The sequence below is a fragment of the Cryptomeria japonica genome, chromosome 8, assembly GCF_030272615.1.
Source record: "Cryptomeria japonica chromosome 8, Sugi_1.0, whole genome shotgun sequence".
Taxonomy (NCBI): Eukaryota; Viridiplantae; Streptophyta; class Pinopsida; order Cupressales; family Cupressaceae; genus Cryptomeria; species Cryptomeria japonica.
Window position 1 is genome coordinate 128,556,112 of NC_081412.1, and position 17,619 is coordinate 128,573,730.

Sequence of the window (17,619 nt, forward strand, 5' to 3'; positions counted from 1 at the left end):
CTCTGACTCTCTGTTCCTCTTCCTGGTTCTTCAATTACTATAGAATTTTCGGATACTACCAGAGTAACTGGTTCAACACTCTATTCTGGTAAAGATGCTACTAGTTCAGATATAATCATTTCCACTGTCGGTTCCTTCTCATAAACACTGATTTGACCTCTATTCATCTCATCCACTTTGACATTAGCACTCTCCACAATTCTCTGCAATCTCTTGTTATAACATCTATATGTTTTTTTTTCATTAGAATAACCAAGAAATATGCCTTCATCACATCTAGGATTAAATTTTCCAATGATATTATCTCTCCGGATATAACATTTACTACCAAAGATTCTGAAATACTTAACTGTAGGTGTATTGCCAAACCATAATTCATAAGGTGTCTTACCGGTTTCTCCTTTGATATGTACTTTGTTGAATGTATAAACCGTTGTGCTCACTGGTTCTCTGCAGTAGATATGAGGTAGACTAGCTTCTATCATCATTGTTCTAGCAAAATCCAAGATAGTTATGTTCTTCCTTTCCATAACTCCATTATGCTGAGGTGTCTGGGGAGCAAAAAATTATCTTCTTATACCATGCTTCTCACAAAATTTATTAAACTCACCGGATGTGAATTCTCCACCATGATGTGACCTCAAACATTTAATCTTCAACCCTGTCTCACTTTCCACTTTGGCCAAGTAAAGATCTTAAACTTTTCAAATTCCTCATGATTTTTCTTTTAGAAAAGTAACCCACATCATTCTAGAATAATCATCAATGATTAGCATGAAATATCTATCACCTTGAAAACTTTTAACTCTAGCAGGGCCACACCAATCAATATGAATAAGATCAAGAGCATCATTAGATTTCTCTTGTATACTCCTAAAAGAGGTTCTAACTTGTTTACCCATTTGAAATTCTTTACATACTAGATTATAGGGCTTCATAATGTTAAGTATATCTCTAACTGCCTTAGTTGAACTGATCTTTACAATGCAAATAAAATTCACAGGACACAACCTTTTATGTCATAGCCAACTCTCATCAATCTATGTAATCAAACATGTCTTCTCACCGGAATTCAAATGAAATATATTACCATTTGTCTGTGTACCGGTTGCAATCTCCAAACCAGTTCGTTTAATGATTTTGCATTTTCCATCCTTGACCTGTAGTTGAAATCCCTTATCCACCAATTGTCCTAAACTCAAAAGATTATACCTTAAACCTTCAACATAATAAACATTGTCAGTATTGTTCTTACCATCCAATGATATAGTTCCTTTTCCTTTGATCATACATGTTTTGTCATCTCCAAATCTAACCAAACCACCATCAAATTCTTGCAAAGATAGAAAATTCCCTTTATCTCCAGTCATATGATGTGAACAACCACTGTCAATTACCCATTCATCCTTGTCTTCAATTTTAGCAGCAAGTTCCTTCTCTTCAGGTACATTCTCTTCCAGTGCCAAAACATCTTCCTTGATAGCCAAGAACACCCATTCCTTCCCATTGTTAGAACCACTAGCAGAGTCTTTTGTCAGTTCATCATCTGAATCAATAATGCCTTCCTCATCCTCTATATAGCATGATTTGTCTTTTTTTTCCTGTACTTATACTTGTTCTGATATCCAAGGTTAGGCTTCAAATATTTTCTCACTCTTTTTTCAAATCTTGAATTCCTTTTACGACATCTAGATGCAAATTGACCAATCTTATTACATGCAAGACATTTAAAAGATGCTTTTCCTTCATACTTACTTCCTACCGGTCCTTTAGGTATTCTTCTAGCAAATATTGCTTCAAGTTTCTCAAATTCTTCATCTTCTCTCTTCATATCATCCAATTATTTTTCATATAAAGCTTTCCAATCTTGCTTACCGGTTGATGATGCAGATGCATGAAAAGTGGGTTCAGACTTCACAGCTCCAGAAGGTCCAAATTCTTCAAGCTCAAAAGAAGATAATTTCCCAACCAACGTATCTCTATTGACATATGTATTAGCCATTGTTCTCAAATCATTAATAGAAATAACCTTCATCTTGTAAGCTAGTGGTAGGGCTCTCAAAACTTTAGAAACAATTTCATCTTCGCTTAGAGTTCCACCACAATATTGAATTACCATAACAATCTCATTTACCCTTTCCATGAATGTAGTAATCCTTTCATCTTCTCCCATCTTGAGGTTTTCATATCTCACCTGCTAACCATCAAGTTTAGAAATCTTTACTATAGGTTCACCTTCATTAAGAGTCTCCAACTTATCCCATATAGCCTTTCCAGATGATTTTTCAATTAATCCCATTATTTACTGATCAGAAAGTGCACACAAGAGGGCTTCTCTTTCTCTACAATCATTCTCAAGCTCCTTATCCAAGTTTGTCAGAGGAGGATTGCCAGATGCCAGATTATAAGGTGTGAGACCATTCTGTGTGATCTCCCAAACCTCTTTGCCAAGACATCTCAGATGAGTCTCCATCTAAATCTTCCATACTGTGTAAGTTGTTCCATCAAGCATAGGAATAGCTCTCTGAAAGATAGCTTCAGATGAACTTGATGAACTTCAAATGTCAGATGCCATAGGATCTTCCTCAAGCGGTTAAGCTTTTTGCAGAGAGGACCAAAGCTTCGATACCAATTGTTAGATAGTTCAAATAACCAGAAGATAACTGAGAGAGGGGGGGGGGGTGAATCAGTTGTCACAGATTACCGAAACCATTAGCAATTAAATATTTAATACCGGAACCCAAAAAATTATACTGGAATGCTTAAACCAAATACCAAAAAAGAAGTTAAACTAATTAAGCATAAACAACAATCACTGAATAAATACCATCCACATGACACCAAGATTTATATGTGCAAAACTTTGTAAAGGGAAAAACCGCAGTGGGAAGCCTACCCACAGTTAGATAATACTTCTGCAGTAAGTATGTGAATTACAATTGAGGGGTCTACATTTGTAGGAAGGCCAATAGCCTAGAGCACATTGCTCATCACAAAAGGAGTCTCACTGACTACATAGAAATCCACACTAAAATTTGAAGAAGTATTGAACTGCAAAGATAGGATCTCCTATGCCTGAGTATAGTTCCAATTAAGCTCAATACTGGAGGACTAAATCCTCTTACATAAACCCAATTCGATCTCCAATGATCAACCAAATCCTCTGCCTGAGTGATATTACATTATTCACACATTACATATCCATATCCCATACCATGATAATCTTCAATGAGATCTTACATAATATATACAAACCCTCGACCATAAACAATCAGGTTGGCCACCAAACAATAAACCAATTACATAATTACAAAAAATGTCTGGCTTAGACCAAACAAACAATATTCAACACATAAGACATCCCAAAAATGTATCGAGAAGTCCAATCCACACACTTCATTAAACCAGCCCATAACCTAAACCAACCAGGACCCAATATAGGTCCACACGCTAAAGAAATGATTTCCATCCGCCAAGTCTCGAATCATGAAACTCCACCAGAAGTTGCACCAACACCACTTATACATATCATTAAAGATCTTCATAAAAAGCTTTGTCGGTGAAACCCTCGCTGGAACTAGAAGCCAAGCTTCTAAGCAAATAGGATAACATCGGATCACTAGACTGAAACTAACTGACTGAATATGAACATGAGTATCATGAATAAATCAATTCCATAACCAAACCATACTGGCTCATGCCGGATCCAAACCAACCAAAAACTACTCAACCTACCGGGACTAGAAGGGTGTCATTAAAGCATCCAAACAACTAGTGTTGGCATCAATGCAACACATAATCAATTCTAGCAAATGGCCAACAATAACATGGGTAATGAGAAGTCTAAATTCAAGTTGAAAAATAAGATTGTAACAAATGACGGAGTAGTCGACACCCGTGTGGTGAATAGGACCCAACCTATTATTTCATTGCAAGGACCTACCAACACCTTTCCACTTAAAAAGACCAAATATAATGATAATAGTGCACTCTCCACAAATGCAGTGTAATCTAATAAACCTTAAACCCCGAGGAATAACAACCCAAAGTGAAACTATACACCCCTTGGAGAGCCTATCAAGTCAGCACTCAAGAAGTTGATCTAGACAAATGTCATGACCTTACTAGAGATAAATCCTTATGAATCAGGCCCATTCAAACCTAACTGGCAGAACAACAATGATTTTTGTGACTATCACTAGACCAAGGGTCACAAGACATCCAACCACTATAAACTTAATAATTTAATTCAATATCTTATTGATCAAGGCAACATAATTGTGGAAAATACTAAAGATACCTCTAATACAGATCACACCATTTTCAATAATCCTTTTATTAATCATGATAAGGGAAAAGTATCAAGCTCCAACTCACAAAATTATAAGGAAAAATACACCAAGGTCTCATAGTACTACACAATCAATCACATTAGTCAGGCTGATGAAACTGTGGCAACCATCACAAAGAAAGTAAAGAATATTGATTGTGTAGTAATCACTCATCACTCAAAGGTTACACTTCAAGGAGCTCCTTCAAATTATCCACCAACGAGAAACTGTAATGACATTGATCAACTAAAGAAAACCATCACGCAAATATCTATTTTGGAGTTGTTGTGCATATCTCTGACTCATAGGGCAATCCTGGACAAATCTCTTTGTGAGTCTATTGCTCCTAGAGACATTAATGAGGATGTGTTCCAAGCTATTATGGTGAATTTATTCACTACTCCTCATGTCACCTTCACACAATAGGACATTCTAGTGTATAAACCATCACATAATGATCCTTTGCATTTGAAAGTATTTGTAGGAGAGTATTGATATACGACGGGGTTGGCCTTAACATATGTACCTTAAATTTAGTCAAAGATTTGGTGTTTTCAAAGCTTAGCATGTATCCTTCTAAGAGGATAAACATCTAGGCCTATGATGATGAGGAATGTCCATCGAAATGTGCAAGATCACTTTGCTAGTACAGGTTGACCTATAATAATAGATACTACATTCCAGGTCTTAGACCATAAATTAGGTTATAATATGTTATTATTTTGCTCGTGGATACATGAAATGCAAGCGACGCCCTCTAATTTCCATCAATGTGTCAAGTTCCCATACAATGGCATCAAGATCATGATATAGGGTGACCCAAACCCGTTCTAGCATTGTAACAATTTGGGAGGAAGTACTAACAACCATGTCCTAATAAATCAAGCAGCACCCCTCAATTTACAGTTCAAATCCTTTTCAATTACAGACACATCAACACCTTCTACATCCATATCCACTAGAAAACTTCAAATTAAGGACAAATGATGCGGGGAATACTCTTACTTAGGGGCATTTTGTATTGGATAGTTACCTTTATCCTCAAAGTCTTTTGAGAGACCATCACCAAACCATATTAATTAGCACAAAGGCAAAGAAGTGGTCCAATATTCATCATCTTCATCTTTCATCAAAAGAAGAGAATTAAATGAATAATCCTTAGATGAAGATATATATAAATGGTTGTATAAGGATGAAGAATACAATCCCTCAATTCAACTTCCCTTGGATCAGTATGCTACAAAGACATGGTTACAATGGTACTACTATCTTGGGAGTACAACATCAAGGGGTCATAGAGCTGATACTGCCTACAAATAATTTAAGAAATCAGGGCTTGTGATATGGAAAGATAGAACAAGGATCAACAAGTAGAAAAATGCACTTGTTATATTAAACATGCCTCCAACATCTTTGCCTCCAAATCAAGAATCTTCAAGTCAAAGTAACTTATCAATGGTTATGTATGTACCTCCCTCCCATGTGAACATATATGAAGAAACCAGTGTAACACCTTCAAATGAAACTAGCCTCAAAAATCCAACATCAATCATTCAGGAAATTGACATAACTTTTGTTATAGAAGAGGGATCCACAAGTCGAGGAAACATACCGTTGGTCACAAACACTATTGAAACTCCACTCCCTTCTATTGAAGATGTCAAGAAACCTTTTGAAGAGGGATCAAATGTAGAAACATACATTGAAATTGAAATAGATTCCCATGAGTATGAATGGATATCTATTCACAGTAGTAGCACTTATGTGATAGATCGATCATACGATCATCAACCACTGTTGATGATGACATTGTTTATGAAGATAAAGAGATAGACCCCAATTCATGGTGAAAATATTTTGACACCCATGATTATACTATAAAAACAATATCTTATTTTGATGGAGGTAAAGACCTTTGTCTCATGTTTTCGCACCTCATAAATTATGGACAATAGGATAAGCCACACTTAGATCGCTTTGACAATGATGAGGTGATAACTGAAGTTTTGGGTGATCATGAAGGTCTACTGTATGGGGATCATAAAGTAGAATTCATAATTTATCTTGATAGAGATGCATACTTTGGTGAGGCAAGCTCATCCTCTAGTCAGAGAGACCTAGAAGAAGACAAAAGAAAAGATATAGCTAGAGGATAAAATCAACGAAGAGTAGATGAACAGTCAAACCATACTCTAAGATTAGATAACTTTCCAATCAATCAAGAGAGATCATCATTACAATCTTGGAGAAGTCATAAAATTTCAATATTGGTAATAGTGAAAATGTGGGGAAGATTCATCTAGCAGAGTCATTACAACCTAAAGAGAGAGAAAAGTTCATTAAAGTTTTCAAAGAAAGACAGATAAAATTTGCTTGGTCATACGCAGACATGCTAGGTTTATATCTAGAGCTTGTCTTACATAACTTGTTGCTTCTTCTTGGAGCCAAACCCTACAAATAGAAACTTGGGAAGATGCACCCTCAGATAGCCCTCTTGGTCAAAGTGGAGTTGCAAAAATTACTAGATGTAGGCTCAATAAGACCCATAGATTATGCAGAATGGATCTCTAACCTTGTTCTAGTAACCAAACCCATGAGAGGTATCTACATTTGTACTAATTTAAGAGATCTAAATAAGGCATGTCTTAAGGATGACTTTCCTCTATTGAATATTGATATAATAGTGGACCTCATAGTTTCCCATGAAATGCGGATGGTTTTTCGAGATATAACCAGATTCAGATAGCCCTTGAGGATAAAATAAGTCTACATTCACTTGCCCATGGGGAACATATTGCTAGAATACGATGTCATTTAGGTTGAAAAACACATTAGCCACTCATTAAATAGCCATGACAACGCTCTTCCATGACATGATACATGAAATCATGAAATACTATGTAGATGGTTTGTTGGCTAAATGTAAGACCTGGGATAGTCACCTTATGGTCCTCACCAAAAAATTTGACAAACTTGAGCAGTATAAGATCTGATTAAATATGAAAAAGTGTGTATTTGGAGTGACAGAAAGAAAACTCTTGGGTTTTATAGTCTCCAATAGAGGTATTGAAGTAAATCCAACCAAAGTTAAAGCTATTCTGGAAATGCCTCCACCTATTAATCTAAAGCAACTGAGGAGCCTACAAGGGAAATTACAATCTATTAGGAGATTCATAGCACAACTAGCAAACAAGTGTCATCCTTTCCAACACTTTTTGAAGAAAGAGGTTACCTTTAAGTGGACAGAACAGTGTCAACAAGAATTTCAAGCTTTGAAGGATTATCTACTATCATCATCGGTGCTAGTCCCTCCAACACTGGGAAAGCCTTTGTTACTCTAGATCTCTACAACTAATTCATCTCTAGGGGCACTTTTGGCACAACATGATGACCAAGGGAAAGAACATGCCATTTACTATATCAGCATAACATTGGTGGGCTATGAGTTGAGCTATACTCCTATAGAAAGGGCATGTCTAGTAGTGATATTTGAATCTCAAAAACTCAGACACTATATTTTTAGCCACAAAGTGAAAATTATTGCTAGCATCAATTCACTTAAGTACCTCTTAAATAAAGCTTCATTGACAGAAAGATTGGCAAAATGGGTCATGATCCTTAGTGAATTCAACATTGAATATGTGGATCGAAAATCCATCAAGGGACAAATTATAAAAGACCAATTGGCAAAGAACCCCTTCAAGATAATCATCCCTTCCTGATAAAATTCTTGGATAAGTCAGTATTTACTTTAGCAGCTTCTAAAAAGTGAAAATTGTACTTTGATGTGTCTTACACCAGTCACAGAGCGAGGGCAGGGATATTTTTTGTGACACCTTAAGGAGACTTAATACCAAAATCATATCGGATCAACTTCCCTTGTACAAATAACATGGAAACATACGAGGCCCTCATTACAAGACTTTTCACCATAGTGTAGTACAAAATTATGGGTCTACATTGTATGGTAACTCCCAACTCATAATTACCTAGGTCAATGATGATTACACCACTAAAGTGTTGGAATCAGAGGAACATTGAGAGGGGAGGGGGGTGAATCAGTGTTGAACAATTTTGACTTTAATAACTTGATCATACAACCACTTTATGCAAATGAAGTAAAGTAAATGCAGAAACACAAAGCCAAGATCAACAACACCATAACACCAAGATTTTTTTATGTGGAAACCTGGTTAAGGGAAAAACCATGGTGGGATTAAGACCCACAATATTATAATACTGTGATTAGGAGTATAATAATATTAGAAGAGGGGAATGCACATGCAATCAGACACACTACCTAGAGCTCAATTACAAAGAGAGGCCTACAACCCCCAGAGGACTCACTATCCTAAAAAAGATTACAAATGATAACTAATTGAATGAACTGATGAATAACATCTACAAATGCCAAAATGCAGTTTCAGTTAAGCACAAATAGTATTCTTCCAATGTTCTAACACTCTTCTCTGCTTTGTCACATACCAATGCACATATATCTAAACACAATCGTACAATCATTCATACATGCTTTCTATGTCATTATATACTTACCAAATGATCATATTAATCATAATAATATATTTGCATCATCACATTAGATCAATTCCACATCGGCCTAAAAATTGCATAACACGCAACATGAAACATGATACTCAAGTCGGCTCAATCCAATCCAAAATCAGTTAAGTGGACCAAAACAAGATCTCCACATGCTTCCTACATGTCGGCTCATCAACCTCGAACATGAAAACAACCATCAAAGTTACTCCACATGATCCGCACAACCAATCTTCAAACACTACTGCACCAAAACACTGTTATACCAGAAAAATAGTCTACCAGATCTTCCAACCAACACCAACCTTAACATTGGAGGTCACAATCATGGAATAAGCTAAATTTCATATCCACAATACATCTCCTAGATCCATAAGGAAAAATAATCCACCAAAATAATCCGCTGACCACAAAATTGTGCACTTTGCCAAATACATTGTTCTTCTTATCGGACCTCACAGAGCCTCAATCAATTATCTGGAATGAAGGAATCATGAACCGTGGATTGGATATCTGACTCACTAGTTTCCAATTGCCATCAATGACAACATTTGATCATCAGTGTAGAAACTCATGCCAATAATCTCCCCCTTGGGCATTGATGGAAACATTTAGTGAAAAATGATCAAGTGTCAGATCAAAACGAAAATCAAACTGCCAGACTCAAAAGAATCAAAGAATCAAGAATCTCCCCCTAAGATCAACATTTTCACTAATCTATTCTCCCCCTTTGACATCAATGACAAAGGTAGAGTTTTAGAAATAAAAAATGCTTTTTACACACATACACACACACTCCTTATATATTCACAAAAATTTGAAGATATCAACATAAGAGTTCTTCCATGATTCCAAGTGATTGTCCCAACCTTGTTGCATATTCTCCAATACAATTATGAACCTATTAAGCAAAAAATCTTGTTCCTCTGTTGTCTTTACATCATTCGATTCACCACTAGCCAAAGCATCTTGAAAATCTTTAAAAGCACTCTGCATAATGTCCAGCTTAGGAGTAATAAGACTCCTAACTTCATTGACTCTCCCAATTATTTTCTCATGGTCATGGTTCAAGCTCCTGATTTTATCAAGTAGAGATGTTACCTGATTCTCATGACTACTCAGTGATGCTGTCAGGGAATCAACTAACTGAGATATAAATTCAAGCTCATTCTCATGTACCTTAGACTTCTGCTCAATGTCTGTAGTGAACTTGTTTAGTGATATACATGATCTGTACAAGTTTCCACCTACGAACAATGCATCTTGCATGCTCTTCACACATTCTCCTAAAGTGGCTTTATCTTTGGCAATCGTTCTTTTCAAGTTTCAAAGCCTTTTTGTATTCAATTCATTTAGGACTTTTTCTTTAGCTGACCTTTCAAAAGACTCAAAATGTTTGTCTATAGAATCAATCCAATTCTTTAATCGTCTGGATGGAGTATCTGAAATATCCTTTTGAAATGAGGGCATCAATTTCTCAAGAACACCGGTTGCCAATTTTAGCAACATATTATCCTTAGCATGGAACTTCAAAATATCTTTGCTAGCTTTGACTTGAGAAAATGATGCAAGTTGAAGCTTTTGAATTGGAGACAAATAATCCAAGTTGATAGGACCTTGAATGAATTCTAGGTCATCGATGACTGTCTTTCATTTTACTTCCTCTGCGGTACCTTTTTCTTTAGTCTTGATTTCAACCTTGATATACACTTTTTCTTTTTCTAAATTCTTCTCGGGAACCCGAGGGTCAACTAAAATAGTTGTAGGATTCTCAACCTTGTCCTCTCCTTCCTCTGCTTTCCCTATATCATTTTCTCAAACTTCTTCTTGCACACTGACCTCTGCATGCTCAGAAGTGTCATCTATTATCTGCTCGGCTTCCGGATTGACTTGAGGTGTCATGTTCTATTCTTCCAAATGAAGTTCTTCTTTCCCTTTAGCCTTATTTACCTCAAACTGATTGTCTAACAAGAATTTTGTCAAATATTTTTAGTTTCCTTGACAACTTCATTAATCTTCCCTAACATGATTTGGTTTACCCTATGTTTACTTCTGAATTCGTTCTTTGTTAGTTTCACCAATCTATCTATCTCCTTTGTAGTGATGACTGAACATAAGTTAACCAACACATATTCCTTCAGTCTCTAATCTCTCTTACTAGCAGTTTGTCTTCTGGCATCCAAAATGTCATGCAAGCTCTTAGGTATGGCATGCATTAGTTCAATCAATGCTTTACTATACACATGAAGATATTCTACAGTAGCCTCTTCTAGAGTTCTCTTATCGGAGTCATAAAAAATGTCATACCACTTAGATAGTGGTTTCAAATTTTCGTTCTTAACAACTTCATTTACAATGTTCTCTAATGACATAGGAGGAACAATAGTAAATTTCCCTTTCTTCAAAGCCTCATCAAACTCAGATGCCTTAGATTTCTTACCAGATCTTATTTTACTGGTAGGCTTCTCTTTTAAGATCTTGGTAACTTTTGGATTTTGGGCCTTCACAACTTCATCAAATTATGTCTCTTCTTCATCCATAGTTACAAATCTAATTGTCTTCCTCTTATTTTCACCACCAGATGACTTGACTAAAGATTTAGGTTGGCTTGCTGACTTTGTAGGAGCAGAGGAGGGACCTGTGCTTCTGACTTGCCTTGTCTTAGGCTTAGATACTTTTGGTTTTGCTTCCTTCTTCACAGACTTCTCTTTAGAGAGAATATTTTCTTCTCTATCTTTCTGGACAACTTCCTTAGTTATTCCCATACTTTCTAGACAACTTCCTTAGTTATTCCCATACTTTCTGCAAAGGCCTCTACTTCTTTATGAACCTTCTTCTGAAATATAGATTTCTTAAACTGCTAATGAAGTTTTAAAATTTTCTCCTTGTATGTCTTGAATCTTTCCTCATTAGGGTCTACCGGTTTTCTCAACATATGATGTGCATATAGTTCCAAAAAAATTCTTCGACCTCATAGCCCATAGGCATTATCCATACAATTTGGGGTTCTACAACTTCCATCAAACATTGATCAGTATCTACCATGAAGCAAATGGTATCTTGATATTTCTCTACAATACACTTAGATATCCTTTCCCTATCATGCATTTCTTTCTGGAAGTTCTTGAAATAATCCCATAGATTCTTGCTTCAGACCTTGGAGTCACCGGAATTGTACAAGTGTTCTTGGATATGAACTCCCACAGGTCTATCAAATTTCCATTCCACTGGACCAACACCTGGAACCTTCTTCATAAAGTAGAAAAATAGACATAGAATTAGTGTTCCAAATTTGAAAGGATGTTTCTTATTCCCTTTGATCTTCTTGATATTTTTTATAAGCTCACTCTGAAGCAATTCACAAAGATCATATTTCTTGTTCTCTCTCATCATCTCATATGCAGTGTATACACATAAAATTGGCTATGAGAAATTAAATAAATATTTTATATTTATTTAATAATTATTCTTCTATTAAAAAGTTAATTTGAAAAGATTAATTTATTTAATTCATTTCATGTCCTATTAATTAATTTAATTGAAACATTTAATTGATTAATTCATTATATCCTTTTCTTCTAATCAATTAATTAAATATCTAATATTTAATTATTCCTCTATCTACTAGTCTCATTAATTAAATAATTTCTTAATTGTTTAATCCCTTTTCCAACTCACCTTTCATTCTCCACATCACTTCTTCTTTGCCAACTCATCCATCATGTGGCTAAATTAATTAAATTAAATTAAATTAAATCATTTATTAGCCACTTATCTCCAACTTCCAAAATAAATGAAATATTTTGTACAAACACATATTTTCTAACCTTCTTCTATATTATCTCCAGCATCCCTATATCTCAGGAGGACTTGAGTCCACTTGTCCTCTCATTACTACATCTTCTCCAAATATCCTATATCCTCTCAAGTCTTCAACTCAGTCAAGGTGAGATGAGTGACCCTTGTCTTGTCCTTCCCCCTTTCTCTCAACCTTCAACTTTGTGCTCATAGCCATTCAATTTGCAAGATTAGATCATGATTGTTGACCTCTTCCACCTAAGCTCATGCACTCAAAAATCTATAAAAAGAGGCCTCCTAAGCCATTTTGATACTAATAGACTAATAGATAATCATATAGTCATTCTAGAAATCTTTATCTTGCACACGTGAGTTTGAGTTTGAAGCAATTAGCAATTTAATAATTCTTAACATAGCTTAATATCATGTTAGCTTAAATCATTTGCATATGTATATCATGGTATCTATTAACTATCAGTCCATTCTTCATATGCAATCTTGGAAGATACCAGTGCTTGTCTAAGAGAAAATCATCTGCAACCAAGAAAAGTGGAATTAGGACACAATGAGGTGTAAATCATGTAAGGTATAATCTTGTTTATTTCATTTACTTCATGTTGCTTCATTGCTTGAAGTTAAGTTTCATGTAGCTTTCCTTTTTATATTTTTTGATGGACTAACAAGTTTTAGGTTATTTCTTCGGAGTTCAACTTTAACCTCAACATTTTTGGTGCCCACTGTGGGGCTTAGGCCTTGAACTTATCTTTCTAAATATCTTGTCTTATTCTCACAGAATTAATTTAATGCTTTTGTAAGTTAGTTTCATGCATCTATGAACTCTGACAGTGCCTTTGTTAATTAGTTTAGCACTTTTATCACCTAGGTTAGCACCTTCTTTCAATAGAATAACATTTTTAATCATGAATTTCTACTTTCAAACAACAGGTTGGCGCTTTTCACGCACAGGTTAGTGCTTTTGTTAGTTAGGATAACACTTTTACTCGTTAAGATAGCGCTTTTGCTCATTAAAATAGCGCATCCACAATTTTAGCGTAGTTGTTCTAATAGTGGGTAAAATTTGAATTTTCTTTAATTAAAAAGTTAACTTTGCAGGTCCAAATATGGACAAGAACTGAAAATTTGAAAACTACTAACATATCTGCGTGTAGGGTTATTTTGAAGTAAATTTCATGCATTTCCCCACATAGTTAATTAGGAGTATTTTGGAAAGTAAAACATCATATCTTGCTCATCTAGCTTAACTAGGAGGATAATCATCAGCATGCAACTTGAATTTGAGTTTTTTCCTTAAAGTAGTTGCACATAGATTCTTAAAAGGCTTAAAATAAACCTTTGTGGTATGTGCTTGTTGAAGTAGTAGGCATGTATCCTCTCACCCTCATATGGTGATCAAAAAACCAGACCTACATTCTTTTATGTGTAATCTTTAGAGGGCCTGCCTTCCTAAGCTGCCTTGAGGGGGCTAGTGAGAGGGGAACGAACCAAGTGGAAACAGGCTAATACCCAGTCCTTCTGATCCACTCTAAATAAGTCACATTTGTGATGAAAGTCATAAACAACATGTGTTGATTAGTTCATACCCACACTATGTTTCCCCATAAACCCTATGGAGTGTAACCTCTATAGGCTAGGAACCTTCTATATTTATAGAGTGTAAAGTGATGCATTGATGGCCACATGACCGAAAGCCTTTACTAAAAACCACTTGTACTAGTTGCCAAAATCCTTCTAATTGTCTCAGGTTACCATAGGATTCATGCTTTCTTATGCATTTTGTTTTTTAAACATTGTGTCTTTTATGTCTATAACATGCTCAGTATGGTCAAAAACTTGAAAAAAATCATCATCTGGAAATGAGCAAAAATCTAACAACTTGCTGGAAAAATTGAAAATTCTTGTAACATAGTCAAAACAATCCTTTTGTTGTGCAAAACCGTGCATTTTTTGTGCAAAACAACGCATTTAAACAATAGTACAACACGTTAATATCATAGGTTTACACATTTTATTAGTAGATTAACGCTTTTAAGCATAAAACTGCACTTTTGTACCATAGTTTTCCGCTTTTAGTCCCACAGAGCAGCGCTTTCAAGCAACAAAATAGCTTAGTTGTCCCATAGGTTAGCACTTTTGAAAAAAAGGTTAGCACAAACATTTTCTTGCATCTGAGATAGAGGGCATTTCTGCATATAAGACCAAAATTTCAAAACTAGTTTCAGATACCCTTTTCGAGTAGAGTTGTCTTTAAACTATCACAGACCTTCAAACTAGTCCGATAATCAGGTTTATCAATCAAATAAGGTACTTCCAAAGGCTTCATAAGCATACAATTCACAACAAGTTAAGTCATTCAACCATCTTAAGTGCAAAAATCAACATCATTATTAGTTTCTCATTAGGATATATCAAATCCTTTATCACAAAACTTGATCATATCAACCTTTGTTCATTATCTTGGATATATCATTCCTATTTTGAACCTAGGTTATATCAAAATTGGAATTGCACTCACGTTGGAATCAAGAAATCTTGTAAACCATCATATGCTTATATGAATTTTAAATATCACCTCAAGAAAAGAAAACCCAGTTATAAGGCTACTCTGAAGATGATAAGAGTCTTGTATATCAATCGCAAGATCTTGTTAAAAAATAGGACATTCCTACACCATTTTTGTCACTATTTACGTGGTTACAAGAAATAATTTGATGGAGAAATTTTGCAAGCACGTGCCTTTCAAGAACAAGACGCTTTATCACAATGCACCAATAATAGTGGTTAAATCAACAAAGCTTATCTTTCTAAACCAATAATCAATCACTTGAGAAGTTTTCGAATCAATAATAGAAGGTCAAAACTTGAGAAATTTTTGAATCAATCACATGCCATTTTGGACTAGAGCTCAATACAAGCAATTGAAAAAATAACAAAAACAATGGAAGAAGATAATTCAATGTTTCAAACTTTTGGATACACAAATGTTGATGAAGAAGAGGTTAATAACACCATTAGAGACCTTGAACAATATTTTAAATTTGAATAACTAATGGAAAATTTATTGGAGAAACAAAAGGAAAAATACCTTCTAATGTTGGCAAAATCAAGAGCTAAATTGCCACAAGACTTTAACATAGAAAGTTTGAAACAAGATGTAGAGACAAGTAACAATCAAAACACAGATGATCCAAATAATGAGGATGTAAATCAAGTAAATCATGAGGAAACAAGAAAAGACCATGATGATACAAGAAAGGAGTATGGTGATAGAAGAACTTATGAGGATACAAGGAAAACCCGTATGGATAATCTTTAGTTAACTCTCGCTCAACAAATGCAAACCTTACAACAAGAAATACATGATATGCTGAATGGAATGATTTCCAATAAATATTCATTGGAGGACATCTGCCCATATCCTTTTGACAAAAGTTTAAACATGATACTATTCCCACAACATTGTGAAATCCCTAAATATGATAAATACAATGGGAAATCTAATCCTCAAGATCACATTAGGGAATTTTGCACTATGAGTATGGAATTTGCACACGATGAAACTTACTTGATGCGTCTATTCCCTAGGAGCTTAAATGGACAATCAATGGAATGGCTCTCAAGACTACCATCTAGAATTAAATCTTTTGAAGAACTTGTGAATATATTTATCTCACAATATTCCTACAATGTAAGAAATTAGATAACAATGCTAGATTTATGTAATGTCAAGCAAAAGAATGGTGAACATTTCATGGTCTTTTTACAATGATGGAAATAAATGTTCAATAGATATCCAATAGATGTACCTGATCAAGATAAAATGGACATATTCATTGACAACCTTATCAAGAAAATGAGTTACCGTCTTAAAATGCTAAGATGATTGAAAATGGTCTAAAGATAGAAGATGCAATGGTAAAGAAAGGAGAGTTAAAATTTTACAACAATTCCTACATCAACAACAATCACAACAACAACAACAATAACAATGACAAACCTAAATTTTGGTCAAAGAATAGGAATGTTACCAATGGAGGAAATGACAACAAGAATACTACCAAACAACAACCAATCTTCAACTTATCAAGTCAAGTATAAAACAACAACAAACAAGAGAATAGTAAATCCAAGTCTTTCTTCTCCAATCCTTGTAGGAAATTCACAAACATTGGAGAACCCTTGGAATCAACTTTGAAAACTATTCTTGCAAATAAATTAATTACTTTACAAGAAGAAAGGAATTATGAACCTCAAGTCAAACCTAATTGGTGGAATGACAATTATTTTTGCAATTATCATCGAAACAAAGGATACCAAACTAATGATTGTCAAAGATTGAAACATCTTGTTCAAGACTTAATTAATAACAGAACTATCAAAATGGATGGTCATAAGATGAATGATTCACATCTAGCATTCAAAAATCTACTTCCAGACTATGAAAAGGGTGAACAATCTAAATCAAAATATGACAAGGAAAATCTAAAGTAAATTCCACTTATACATATGATGATGTGGTAAATGTCATCATCGTTAAAGATAACACACCTTTAGAACCAATCAGTCATTACAAGAAGCAAAGAAAAGGTTACATTTTTGGGTATAACAAATTAATCATCATCCACTTCAAGACAATACAACTTAGTGGAACAATTACAAATGATACCTGCTCAAATAAAAATTTTGGAACTCCTAAAAGTTTCACCTATGCATAAGGAAATATTGGAGAAAGCTCTCATGGAAACAACAGTTTCAAAATATCTGGATGTGGATTAGTTTCAAAACAAGGTGGGACACCTTATAGCCCCTCATTGCTTATCCTTTTTCTAAAAATGATGATGCATCCTTTCAATTCCCTCACAATGCTCCCTTACATGTTGAAGTCACCATTCATAAAACCCATGCCAAACAT